A 14,101-nucleotide genomic window follows, 5' to 3' on the forward strand; every position below is an offset into this window, starting at 1 on the left:
TACGTAGATGATTAGTTATGGTCTCACTTCCTCTTTAAATAATAAAAAATAACTGAATACGGGAAGTCTCGCGTCCATACAGTTTATTATAGACGGTCAACATTTGATTTAGAAACAGCGCGTCTTTGAGTTGTCTCACGGAGCGAGTGCTTTTGTATATTCATGCCCTCAAATTGTTTGAGGACGATTTGATTAATGATGAATTAACTTCCCGTTCACCACATACCTTATAAGTCAATGTTTATTTAGATCTTGTAGGCGGGACCCGTAAGTGTCACGAAGCGACTAGTCCTCTCTTTATTTTCACTTTTTTCACGCAACTCCACCACACGCTGACGCACGCGAACGCTGATATGCCAGAGAGTAGTGCAGCAGTTCATGCGGTTTGCTAGCGTGGGGCAGAAGCGGCGGATTCAAAGGCGGGATATTTCCATGTTGATCGCGTAAGTGTTGACCAGGCGACGCAATTGGTGTAACTAAATCAGGCTTCCTAGAGCCAGTGCGGTTAATTATTTAGATCAGTCCCCGCATGTCAGAATTTTGTTGATGGATTATTCCACAACTAAAGAGCGATGAAGGCGAGGAGTTTTGAGGCATTGTGTTGAGCTTATACGAGTAGCCCCCTACAGTTAGGCTTGTGCTTGTCTTGTAGTGGACGACATTGATGGGACGAATTGGATGAACAGTAAGCGACCCGTGACTGCATTATAACTAAGGCGATCTGTGATACCAGCGCACTAAGGTAATGGATCAGCAGCGCATTAATTAATTGTTTTGGCTTACCACGAGTGAGGATGAGTCTTCCAAGCACTCGTATATCCATTTTATATTTTTATATCTTTGTGCACCATTATAGGCGCTGAGAAAAATTGACCCAGAGTACCCCTCATAAGGGACTCGCTAGGACCTAATACAGGTACAGGGTAGGCACATACAACTTGAGGTGATTGGGTTTGGGCGTATCACAACCCTTAGCATGTACTGACATCTGCATGGGGTTGAAGATTGTCTTTGGTCACGTTCACTGTTGAGGAATAGCCGTGGTGTGATTTGTTCAGGCTTGATTTGGTTGTCTAGGAAGAAAAAGGTTTTCTGATCCACTGACTCCTTGGAGTCTTTCCGAGCACTGCATGGGCAAATAAGGGATAGCTTTATCAGAATAGTTTTTTTATGTCTGATGTTTATTATTTTATAGATAGACGGTAATCCCCGTCCTGAGGAAGCCAAATAATTGGAGGCTGAAACGCGAACGCGTCGACACACTGATCTAGGAGGAGTCCACAGATTGGGTTGACTAAGAAATCAGTTATTTTGGCGTATACACAAAAAATCAGGAGAGGAGTAATACCTCTGACGCCTAGAGGATTACCTCTAAATGTATTACTGTAAATAAGAAGTGTACATTCTTTGGAACAATAGTCAGGGGAATTTATATGCGATAATTTGTTGTGTATATAAGATGTACATATATGTTGGATGAAGCTGTATATAGAGGTTGTTATGTGATGAATTTGTCATTATGTTTGTCAATTGTATATATTATGTGTAAAGTACTCTGATGTTCACCAAGAGATATTCGCTTCTGAAAAACAATTATTGAAAGTCTGCATATAAGAAAATAATAATTGCAGAGAAAATGTATTGTTTCTTGTGTATAAATAAACAAGAGATTGATCCCTCTAAGCCAATTTTCTTTATATATATTAGATGTGTCTATACCCAGGCATGGGAGGGTCATGTGGGTACGCCCCATAATGTTCTATTGATCATCCCGAGTTCAGGCATACTAAATTCGAATTTCTACCATGTTCCCGGAGTCAGTTAGGATTATAAAATGTAATAACCAAACTGCCGATTCTGGCCTATGGAGAACAGGTAGCCTTGCAATAGTGAAACACGAAAATGGCTGTAATTCACTATTAGAACATGCCATACACACCACAAGGGCATGTCCTACTTTATCCTTACAATGCACCCTGCCCTTGGGCCTACCATAGGGGTGTCTGATATGAAGAAAAGGGAAGGTTTAGGGACTGGCAAATGGGTGCACTTGCCCAGTCAGCATGACAGTACCAGACTGTACGCAGGCTCTGCAATGGTAGACCTTAGACACATATTTACAGGCTGCTTCTGTGGGTGGCACAACCAGTGCTGCAGGCACCCCAGCAGCATTTGGATTTACAAGCCCTGGGCACTCCTGGTGCACTGTACTAGGGTCTGACAAGTAAACCAAACCAACCAATCATGGAATCACAAATTCATACATTAATTTACAATAGGGAGAGCATATGCACTTTAGCACTGATCAGCAGTGGTAAAGTACCCAGAGTCATAAAACAGCCAACAGGTCAGAAAAAATATAGGAGGAAGGCAAAAAGTTCAGGGACGACCCTGCAAAAAGGGCTAAGTCCAACACAACCCCCTTCCAGCCAAAACGCAGGGTAGACCAATCACTACTGTGATGGGCTTCCCTGCTTTGGGCGATAGAACAAGGACCTGGCCCGCAACTGCAGGGTCAGACTCCAGTGCTACGCCAATCTGAACCAATTGGAATCCCTCTGTCCATACTCCCAGGGCCCACCAAGCCAATCCATGGGGAACCCTTCTCCTCACCTGTGGACACCACCTGTGCAGCACCTAACCTTAACTGGCTCACAGGTGTGTCCCAACAGACAGACCGCAAAAGGCCACAGTGGCCACTGACAGTAGTCAGGGATGAGACCCAGGCCTTATGCCTCTCAGGGCTCTCAAACCTCTGTGGCACCAGGGAGCGGGGGGCAGTAGCCCCAGGTGCTTGGCACCCTTTGTCCATTCTCCCTCCTGTCAGGTCAGGTATGACACCCTGGCACTGACCCACCAGCCCCAGGCCTGTACCCGGCGGCTGGACCAAAGACTGGGATGGCCTCTCCCACACCTGGTCCTTCTCCTTGGGGCTCTGTACCCTCCCACTTGGAGTGGTACCCCCTTCTAGAATTGCCAGGGCACCTGTGGCAGGTGTCCTGAGCAATTCGCCTACCAGTTCCGGGGTTCCATCCTGCAACTGGGCGTCCAGGTCAGGGGGGACACCCTGAACCTGGCGCTCCAGCCTAGGGTCTAAGCCCTTCAGTTGAGCCGGGGTCAGAGGCGAGGACTCCCTCCCTCTGCACTCCCTTCCAGGTGGCTGTACCCTCCCACCTGGAGTGGTACACCAAGAAGACAGACTGGTAGGGCCACTGATTACAGATGTTCCTCCCTCCAGGTCAGACAACACCTGAACCTGGCTTCCCAAGGCTAGGACCAACCCATGCAGTTGAACGCTCGCTTGGCGCACCAATGACTTTCCAGGGAGCACGCATGCCCCCCCCCCCCGGAGAGTGACACATAACTCATGTGTCGTGTGACAGTGTGCCTGGCGTAGATCTCCCGACCCCTGTCCATCTGACAGTGCGCGAAGATCCCCCAGGACAGAAATGGTGTCAACATGGTCATTCACTTGTGACGCAGCCCTTCTGGCTGGCCCCTGGCCCACTGGTTCTTCCACTGGGGACTCTTTCCCCCTCTCACCCCTCAATCTGGACTTCTGCACCCTCCCAACTCGAGCGGTACTGCCAGACACCAGAACTGAGGTAGGCCTGCTTACAGACACTCCCCGTTCACCAGACACTAGGGGATCCCGCACAACGGGCAGCCCCTCAGGACAGACTAGGCTCCCCACCTGGTGTTCCGTTAAAGAACCATCCAGGCTCTGAGACTGAGGTTGGGCACTACCGGGGCATAACCCATTCTCACTCCTTCCCCTTAAAGACAGGACGTGAGGCCCTACACCCCTCTTACTACTACAGGACCTAGCTGGGCTACTCTGAGCCACTTCCACCACACTGGGTTTGAAGATACCTGAACCACTCATCTTGGGATCACTCCCCAATGCCTTTCCAGACCCTCTGGACTCCACCAAAAGGTCTGCCTCCAATGTGAGCTCCCTGCGGACAGAGAACTCACTCTCCAACAGGTGTTGGCATAGCTCTGAAAAACAGGGACTTACAATATGCTCTCCCACAATTGGATTACACAGCCCCCTACAAGGGTTTACCAAACTATCCTTTACCTCACCATTCAGTGCCTTGCACACGTACTCCACACCCCTCTCCAGAGATTGGTAAGACAGTGTCTGACACTCAACCCACACTCTTCTGGGCGGTCTTCACACTCACACACCAGGATCTCAACCATGGGGGAATCCCTCCCACCACTAGGACTATGAACCCCTGTGCCAGTTCCCCAATCCATCCCAGGGACACTGCGCACTACTGGAGCTACCTCATATCCGTGTACCTCCTGGTGTATGTTAACCCCCTCCTTCAAGTCTGGCACCACATCTCTAGGTGTGTGTACTACTCTCCCAGCACTAGATAACTCAATATTGCTGCCACCATCTGAGCTGGATTCCTCCTCCCACTCAGCAAAGCTCAATCACTGAGCTACACACATTTCTTGTTGCTGGGCTGAGACACTCGTGGCCTCAAGCCTCTCGAGCTCCAAGTCAAGCTTCCTCATACTCAACTCATGCTCCTTTTCCATTTTCTTTTCCTCTAGGGCTAACTTTCTAATTTGCCATTCCAATTCTAACTGTCCTTTTAACTTGAGCTTGGTCAGCTCCATTTCGTGCATCCTACACTCTTTTTTATCTGCCAACTCCTCTGGAGATAGACTTTTACCAGAAATACTGCTACCGGGAGGGGAAGGGGTTCTCCTTCCTCTTGGGCCCACTGGCCCTTCCAGCTGCTCCTCTGCATTATCATCATCAGTGGCATTCCTTGCTTCTACCCAGGCCCTTAGCGCCTTGTAGAACTCTGCCTTATTTCTACATACAGTAGTGCAAACATTACATTTTTTGCAAAAGAATTTCAGCTGTTGTACTTTGTAGCTTTCCAGTTTCTCTTCTTCCCATTCCAACTCATTATCGACAGAAACTATGGATGCTGCTTTCTCCACCATGCTTAAGCTTGGCAGTACTCAAAAATAGAAAGTTCCAAAAAGAAATCTACCAACAAGTATTGGTTGCGTTATGGTCTGCACTCACTAAGTAGTGTTCACCAATCACTGTACATGAGGCACAAAATGCAAGTCCAGAATCCTCACCGCTGACCACCAATGTTAGACTTGGGGGTCTCTAGTTGGCACAGGTATGCACTTGTGACAAATAGGGACCTCCTCCTCTAGTCAGGGTAAGGGGGTACACTCCTAAAATAACCCCTGCTCACCCCCTCTGTAGCTTGGCACGAGCAGACAGGCTAATCTCAGAGGCAGTGTGTAAAGCATTTGTGAACACATACAGTAATCAAGTGACAACACTACAAATGGACACCACACAGGTTTTATATCAAAAATAAGTATTCTTTATATAGATTTATCACAAGACCATTAAAACGACAAAAACACACAATACTGTTACTTTTAGATGGTAGAATTTAACTTAATTCTCTTAAGTTCTTAGATGCGACACTTCAAGTCAATGTACCTTTTAGATGCGACACGCAGGGCAACGAAAGTGTTGCAACGATGTTGATGCGATGAAGTTTTTGGTGCAAAGAAATAAAGACGTGAAGATCTTCCAGATGCGATACGCTTCTCCGATGTTGCGAGAAGACTCGATTCGATGCTTCAGCTGCAGCGGCGACACCCTTTACGCAATGCGACGACAGCGGCGTTGGCAGCGACACTCTTCTCCGACGTTTGCGAGACGCTTCCGCTCGATGCGATGTTGCAGCGGCGACACCCCTTTACGCGATGCGACGACAGCAGCTCGGACGGCGGCACGCTTCTCCGTGGATGCGAGGCGCTTTTCTTGATGCGGTGCAATGCGACAACTACGATGCCTGCGATGGCAACACACTTCTTCGGCGTTGCAAGACACTTCCTGGATGAAGCTTCCGCTCGATGCGATGCTGCAGTGGCGACACACTTTATGAGATGCGACGACAACAGCTCCGACGGCGGCACGCTTCTCCTTCTTGAGTTGCGCTTCCAGCTCCTTGCGACACGCAGTCCCTCAGAAGGCCCAACAACAGCAGCAGGCACTTCCAAAGAACTCTGGGGAGCTGGGGGGTGAAGTATGTTGTTCCTGAGACTTCAGCAGGAGGCAAGCTGTTTTCCAAGCCCTTGGAGATCTTTCACAAGTTGAGCAAAAGTACACACAAAGTTCCTTTCTCCTCTCTTTGGCAGTAGGCAACCACTGAAGGCCAATCCCCCAGTTTCAGGGATAGTTTCCTCCTCAGCTTCTTCTGGTTCCTCTCCTCAGCAGAGTTTCTTCTTGTTTCCCAAAGTGATCTAAATTCTTGGGATCAGGGTCCCAATACTTAAAACCCCAAAATCCTTTGTCCTCTGAAGGCAGAGGGGCCTTTGCCTTGTTCAAACCAGTTGTGGTAATTCCTGGAGCACTTTGTTTACCCGACTCCTTGTTTCCTTTCAGAGTGCAGGGCAGAGACATCACACGCACCACAGGAGGTGGAGCCAGCATTGTGGAGGGAAGGCACAGCCCTATTCAGGTCCCAGGTGCAACTCCTCCCACTCATCTAGATGCAGATCTCTCTATTCACCACTGGGAAACCTCACCCTGTCTCCTGGAATTCCCCAGCCCTGTCACTAAAACTCCAGACAGGGAATACACAGCCTAGCAGAGGCAGGTTTGAATGGTTAGACAAGAAAATGCCTACTTTCTAAAAGTGGCATTTTCAAACACAGAATGTTAAAAACAACTTCACTAAAAGATGTATTTTATCATCCTGAGTTCAGGCATACTAAATTCGAATTTCCACCATGTTCCGTGAGTCAGTTAGGATTATAAAATGTAGTAACCAAACTGCCCATTCTGGCCTATGGAGAACAGGTAGCCTTGCAATAGTGAAAAACGAAAATGGCTGTAATTCACTATTAGAACATGCCACACACACCAGGGCATGTCCTACCTTATCCTTACAATGCACCCTGCCCTTGGGCCTACCATAGGGGTGTCTGATATGAAGAAATGGGAAGGTTTAGGGACTGGCAAATGGGTGCACTTGCCCAGTCAGCATGACAGTACCAGACTGCAGGCAGGCTCTGCAATGGCAGACCTTAGACACATGTTCACAGACTGCTTCTGTGGGTGGCACAACCAGTGCTGCAGGCCCACCAGCAGCATTTGGATTTACAAGCCCTGGGCACTCCTGGTGCACTGAACTAGGGTCTGACAAGTAAACAAAACCAACCAATCATGGAATCACAAATTCATACATTAATCTACAATAGGGAGAGCATATGCACTTTAGCACTGATCAGCAGTGGTAAAGTGCCCAGAGTCATAAAACACCCAACAACAGGTCAGAAAAAATATAGGAGGAAAGCAAAAAGTTCAGGGATGACCCTGCAAAAAGGGCCAAGTCCAACACAACCCAAGAAGACTGCGGCAAGAACAGGGTAGGACTGAGACAAAAGTATTCCAGGGTGCCAAAGTAAAAGTAGCCTCCATTATCAACCAGGTAGCTAAAATATTTAAGCCTCATTTGCAAATCATGCCATTTTGTTACTTGTAAAGACACAAGGCTGTATAGGTGTTTTGCAAGTATTGGAGAATGCATGCATTTGTGTATGCTGAAGGCAATGCTAATTGTAATATAAGGGAAATCAGCAATAAAAACCGTCCCACCTGGCCAAAAAAACAGCCCACAACTCCTAAAAACACACCCTACACACTAATCTGTCAGACCAGCTCAAAGGGCACTGCCTGGTTTCCCTACAGGCCAGTCCGACCTTGTGCAGGAACCATTGTTATAATCTGTTGAATGTGTCACAATTAAGTTCTCACATTAATGCTGGTCCATAGTGCTCTCAGTAAAAATAAGTAGTTGGGCATATCCATTCCGCAAACAGCAATTATTCTCAATTCCACGCTCAACTTAAGCAATTGGGGTTCCTGGGCACAGTGCCAACAGCCTGTGTAGGAAGCTAATGCCTGATATGTTTACTGGTTTACAGGTACAGTCTTATTAATCACAAATCTCAGCAACAAGCAAAGCTTCTTGAACCCAGAGGCTTACGCTAAGCACAATACTAATGCTGATACATAGAAAATGTCAATTGTTCAGAAAATTGAACCAGACAAACTTGAAAAGTGGATACGTGGCTTCCAAAAGCTGTCAGAGGGTTGGGTAGATATTAATCCTGGGCGGAGTTCGCGGAGATCTGCTACGGGGAACTCCGCGAAGTGCAAACAAAACTCTGCCCCGATAGCTATGGGGTGCGTTGGATAAATACTATTTGCTGTGATTTTCAGTGCGAGGGGCTTGTCTGCACTGTACTATCATCGCAAAGGGCACCATGCACAGCGCAGGCAGGTGCTGCTTCCTCTCTGCCTCTCCAGTAGATTTTTACTCTAGTGGCAGCTTTCTCAACACGAGCGTACAGATTCTCAATACTAGCAGTCACAAGCATACCCGACCACTCGCAATGAGAAATCTGACTGCCTGCGTTGAGATATCTCGCCGGGAATTTGATTTTCCACGCTTGCGTTCGGCAACTTGATGTGGACGATCACGAATGAGGAAAGATCTCGCCGGGAGGTGGATTTTCCTCACTCGCAAATTGAAGTTGACGAACTCGAACGAGGGAAAAAACTCTGCGGAGAAGAGTTTTTCGGAACTCCTCGAGCTCTGCGTAACGCGGAGGGCGGAAATCTCCACAAACTCAGCGAGCAGAGCGGAGTTCACTGACCAGACTTAGTAGACATTGAGAGATGACCTAGGTGAGCACAGACAATATAGACAGTGCTTTACTGCAAACCGGCCCGAAACAGAATGTGTCAGGGCAATTCCAAGGTGACCAAAGTCTTTAGCCAGACTAAACCTGGGCTCTAAGAGTTGAGTGTGTGTAGGGGAATGTACTTGAGAAATGACTAGTGTCCTCCCACATCTAACACTAATATTCAATTTGAAGCAGGCCAGGGGACCACAAAAAACATGAGGACATGAGGCAGAAGTCTGATAAGACAAAGCAGGGTCCTCCAGCAACCAGAAAGGATACATAAGAATTGTGATCTGGTCCTGGTCGATCCCCTTATACAAATTCCATGTGCCTCATAAAGGCTTTTAAGGAAGGATTTGAGACTGTTGTGCCAACAGGAGGGACTTTAGCCCTCATCAGAAATTCCTAGGTGAGCTCAGAAGAATCACCCCTGCCCATTTAGGTCAACCTGTCAATCAAAGTGGTTTATTGTGTGGTTCATGATAGACATTTCACAGCTCTTTAATAGCAAAGTACACAATTGGCAGCTTCTGGAGAGATGATGCAAATTTGTTGCCACTGGAGCTTCGGTCAGGATAACAAAAACGTTCTAAACTTTACTTTTCCTAAATACTTATTAAAAATCTGACTTCACCATTGAATTGGATTTGCAATCAGTATTAAAAGTAGTGGTTTCATTATTTTTCCAGTTTGCCTCAAGCCCAAGATAGCAATATTAATAGTTTAATCTGTATTTGCTTTCTTTGCGGGACAGCCAGGCCTGACACTTTGAAAATAGCTTTGGGGGCCTTGTCACTGTTGGCTTTATTTTCTTACCTCAGTGTGAATAACCACTTAGGGCAATCCTTTTTAAACAAAGGACAGTACCCGAGGGCCACATTTAACCTTTTTTCATGCAGTGTGACGCAGAAATACAACTTACTGCGTTGTGTGAAAGGGAGAGGGCAGGAATGCACTATTCTATCAAGATATGGCACACTCCTGTACTCCGCCTGTGCTGCTACAAAATCTGCAACCTAGCGCTAACGCAGGCACCCTTGTGCCATGGAGCGAGGTTGTCTGCCTTACAGGCAGGATTGTTTCTGTGCAGAAAGGGGCCCTTTCCTTACCAAAAACTCCCCAGAGGCATTTTCCTCTTTCTAAGAGTGCTGCATAACACGGAAACATGGAAAAATAACGTTATTTCTCCGTGTTGCACCTGTAGTGGGAAGGCATTCAATTCTGACACATTCCCAGGTCTACCAGTGTTGGTAAACCTGGGAATGCTTCAGAATACAAGGGTGGATGTGTGCGAAATCCCACACTCCGCCAATGTAACACCCCCATCATGCAAAGTAACGTAATGCAGCAGCTTGCCCTGTCATGCATTATTCCAGATTTCCCAAGCCACGCAGGGCCGCATAAGGTGGCCTAGCGATGCTGGTAAACCTCATTCTAGGTTTTGCGTTGCACTGCATCCCCCTGCGTGGCACTAGCTTGAATCCAGTGGCACAGCAAGTCTAAGTGGGAAGGGTATGCCCAGACGTTGGTCCTGGGCTCATTGTGCCACTGGTTTCAAGCTAGCCTGGCTGATATGGGGTGATGCCCCGAAACCGGTCCCAGGATGTGTATTTTCCGATCCAGAGAGGACCTGGCCTAACAGTTCAGCTGGACTGTTCCCATGGGGAACACGGTCAAGGCTGATTTGCATATGGCTGGGTCCAAACTGGAATGGCGTGGCGAGCGAAATAACGATGGATTAAAACCAGAGCTATGGCTAGGGGTGAATAAATAGATTTTTTTGCAACGTTAGGTTCTTCTCACCGTCAGTCCACAGAGCAGAATTCGGGACAACCTTCATCCTTCCTTCGGAGGTTGTGAGTCGAGGTCACTTTTGGGCAGCGGACCGGTATGCAAACTCTACACCCTCCCCACGCCCCCCCCCTTCCTCCCCCAAATAGATGGGAATTTTTTTTTTCATCTCAGACAGGTTCTGCTTGGGGCGCACAAGCGCCGTATTCCGACTGCTGCGTGCTCTCTTACCTCACAGCTTCTAACGGAAACCAGCGATGGTCCTGTGCCTTCACCCTGGACAGAGGCATTGGGACGTCACGCCTCGCTTGTGATGCGTTAGTACAAGAGGCGTTTTAGGTGGCGTACAGGCTTATGGGATTCGCTAGTGATGTGTTGTTACAGGCGTGGTGACATCATTTTCTGATTACGGGCGCGTTCTAACTACATAAAACACCTGTAAATGGCCGCAATTACTAGGGAAAACGCGCTTCATATGGTCCTGTTCATATATATTGTTGTATATGGTGCCTAATCGTCACTACACAACACATTCAGACAACACTCATTGGCTGAAAGCGGTTCACTCTGCATACTTAGACGACGCCTGGTTGGTGCGACTAGTAGTGGGAGCTAGAAAGCCTTGACAGAGGTCCTGGCCGGAGAGGGAAAGTCCGGGCACTCGGACATGTCCCACAGTGATCACCTCCCATTTTACCCACTTTTGTAGATATCATATTATGCAAACTTGGCTGAAAGGCATCATAGCACTTCATGTGAACACAAGATTATCCCACACAACGCCAGATTTATGTTTTTTCCAAGTACGGGGAAATTAAGTGCTTTGTCCAGAATCACAGGATATTCAGCCAACGCCGGGACTTGAACCTGAGTCCTCTGTTCCAATTAAGTTGGCAGCTCTATGCGTTAGGCCACATCTCGCATCATAGATACTTGAATCCTTCGGGTGGTGTAAAAAAAAAGGCCACAAGAGACTGTACACAATACAGCAGAAGCGGAAAGCTGGTAAGGGGCAGACTGTACACCTCAGAGCACCCGTCTAAATGGAAACAAGCCACAGCAGTGTAAAACGGGCCACAAAGTAGACTGCATATAACAGGATAGCAGTGTAGAGACAAAAGCAGGGTGTACACCAGAAGATTAGTGTAAAGAGAGTGGAGGACATACTGTACACGTGCAGGGTCAGTGGGGACCAGTGACCTGAAGGGCCCATTTCCGTTCTCACACTAGGGCCCATGGCATAATGGCTAGGCCTCTGGCAGCAGGAGAGCAGTGTAAATTGACCCAGGGAAACTGTGCGTCAATGTAAAGCAGGCGCGCAACACCCATTGAACTCAAAGGGCTTCAGCCCCCCACCCCCCGTCGTGTGTGGCAGCCCGGGATGAGACCGCTTCCGGGCAGGCACAAAGCCGCGCCCGAGCACTTCACAGGTCTTTAAAAAGACCATTTGCATGTTAATGAGGCCTCGCTGTTGTTTCACCCCTTCTAAGAGCCCCTGCAGCTCCACTCTGCCTAGATTCAGCACCCCCACCCCCGAAATCAGCGCCACTCTGCCTACTGTTTAAAGATTCAGCCCCCCCCCCCGAAATTTTTGCTTAGCCCCCCCCCCCCCGAAATTTGGCTCTAGTTGCGCCTCTGATGTAAAGTAAGGATAAGGACAGCGGTGTAAAGGGGCAGGCTGTACAGTAAAAACACAGATGAGCAGAATGTCCACAATAAACCGAAGAGGCAAGAAAAACTGTTCATAATCGGGACCTGTTACGGCGAGACACAGAAGGCTTGTACATACTAAAAGAGGAGCTTTGTTTTCAGTCCGGGTGCTGTGCCTCTATTTCCTTTAATAGACGCTCGGGTGAAGTCCAGTAGTCTCTCGTATACCCAAGGGCCCTCGGTCTTATGCAAGGTTAGCGCGTAACTACAGTCTGCTCCCCGGATGACCCTGAGACAGTCATCCATTCTCTCTGTTGATGTTTTCCCCTGTTCCCTGAATCTCAGGGCCCTCTGATGTCACCTCGGTCACGGCGCGCGCACAACCACACGCTAGGTGGTGGTGCGTGCGTGCGCTGCAGGCCGCAGTTGCGTCCCTGCACTTAAAAAAATGGGGCCACGCGCACGCAGTGCGGCACCGGTGGCCCGCTGCGGCGGCCTTTATAATTTATTTGGGGACATCAGTGTCAGTGAGTGTCCCCAAATAAATTATAAAGGCCGTCGCAACGGGCCACCGGTGCCGCGCGGCCGCCGCCTCCTAAAAAGTGCCGCCTGGGGCGGTCCGCCCCCACCGCACCCCCCTAGCTACGCCACTGCTCTGCCGACAGACTTACCTGAGCAACGTATTTGGGGAGATTTTTGAAATCCGCCTGCAGAATGTTCCCAAGAAAGGGCAGGGAGGTGGGTAGCGGCTCCAACTCCTCCGACGCTTCAGGAAGTCATAAAGCAGAGCAAAGACGGTGAAGAAGAGGGCCAGCATGGACAGGAAGGTACCCGAGGGCAGGAGGGACCAGGGTGCAGAGAGCAGACCCATCCTTGCTACCTCTAGCTCGCTACCAAAAGTGCACTGTCTGTTTCTTCGTTCCACCCTCCCCGTTCTGCTGTAGTGCTTACTTATTAAGTTTGATTTCCTCACTTCTACATGTCTTTTTCCTTGCCTCTTTTCCTAGCTCCGCCCAATTGCATTCCGTTTCTACCTATCAGCTCCCTCACGCTCCAGTCCGATCTGCCTCTCTCTGTCCCTCCCTCCCTCCCTCTCATTTGTTTCTCCGGACGGCAGGCATGTGATCTGTTGGACAGACGACAGTCCCTTCTCATTGGCCACTAAAAGAAGGCGGTGGGGTAAGTGAATCAGTAAAACTTTATGGCACACCTGACGTTGCCGAGCCACGCAGTGAAAAAACAAATAGGCTAATGTCTGAACATATCGAAATCTGTCACACATAAAATGCACATCTGCAAATAGAGCAATACACCCACAAATATCAATTCATACACACAACAACTCTCCAACAGACACCCACAAACAGATGGCATGAGTCAAATACCTACAGGTTTCCATGCACACAGACAACCAGGTCTATAAGCACCCATTCATCCAGATCACCCGATATATATAATCACACTGACTAATGCCTCAGCAGGCGTCCATGCAAACAGACCAATACCCAGAGACTTGCACAGCCCACACACATGTAGAAGTATACAGACACATGCACGGTCCTAAATCATGTGTAGTCAGGCTACACAAGCAGGCGCACATTGAAAGACTCGGGACAGACAGTGAGAGGGAAAGACACATAAGCAAACAGAAGGTTGCAGACTTCTTGCTCTCTCGGTATTTAGTCCCCGTACAGAGAAAATCAAATTGAAGTTGAAACAAGCATTGGCATAGCCAATAGGTCTCGCTTTTGGGACCTTATAAGTATTTAGTTATGCAGCACAATATCTTTGGGGCAACAACATTAACTGTTGCATGGTTAAATACTTATAAGGTCCCAAAGGCGAGACCTATTGGCTATGCCAATGCTTGTTTTGTTAGGCACAGGGAGATTAAGTTGTTTGC

General features: G+C 48.3%; 1 pseudogene across 1 annotated transcript in view; it reads right to left on the reverse strand.

Moving 5' to 3' along the window:
• LOC146833609 (cytochrome P450 2D4-like) overlaps positions 1–13,142 on the reverse strand; it is a 225,532-nt pseudogene extending 212,390 nt beyond the window's left edge. Inside the window, exon 1 of the transcript XR_014960603.1 lies at positions 12,870–13,142. The product of XR_014960603.1 is annotated as a cytochrome P450 2D4-like (transcript). The remainder of the gene's footprint in view (positions 1–12,869) is intronic.
• Between the last annotated feature and the right edge of the window lie 959 nt (positions 13,143–14,101).

Source organism: Triturus cristatus, chromosome 4_2 (assembly GCF_964204655.1).
Source record: "Triturus cristatus chromosome 4_2, aTriCri1.1, whole genome shotgun sequence".
Taxonomy (NCBI): domain Eukaryota; kingdom Metazoa; phylum Chordata; class Amphibia; order Caudata; family Salamandridae; genus Triturus; species Triturus cristatus.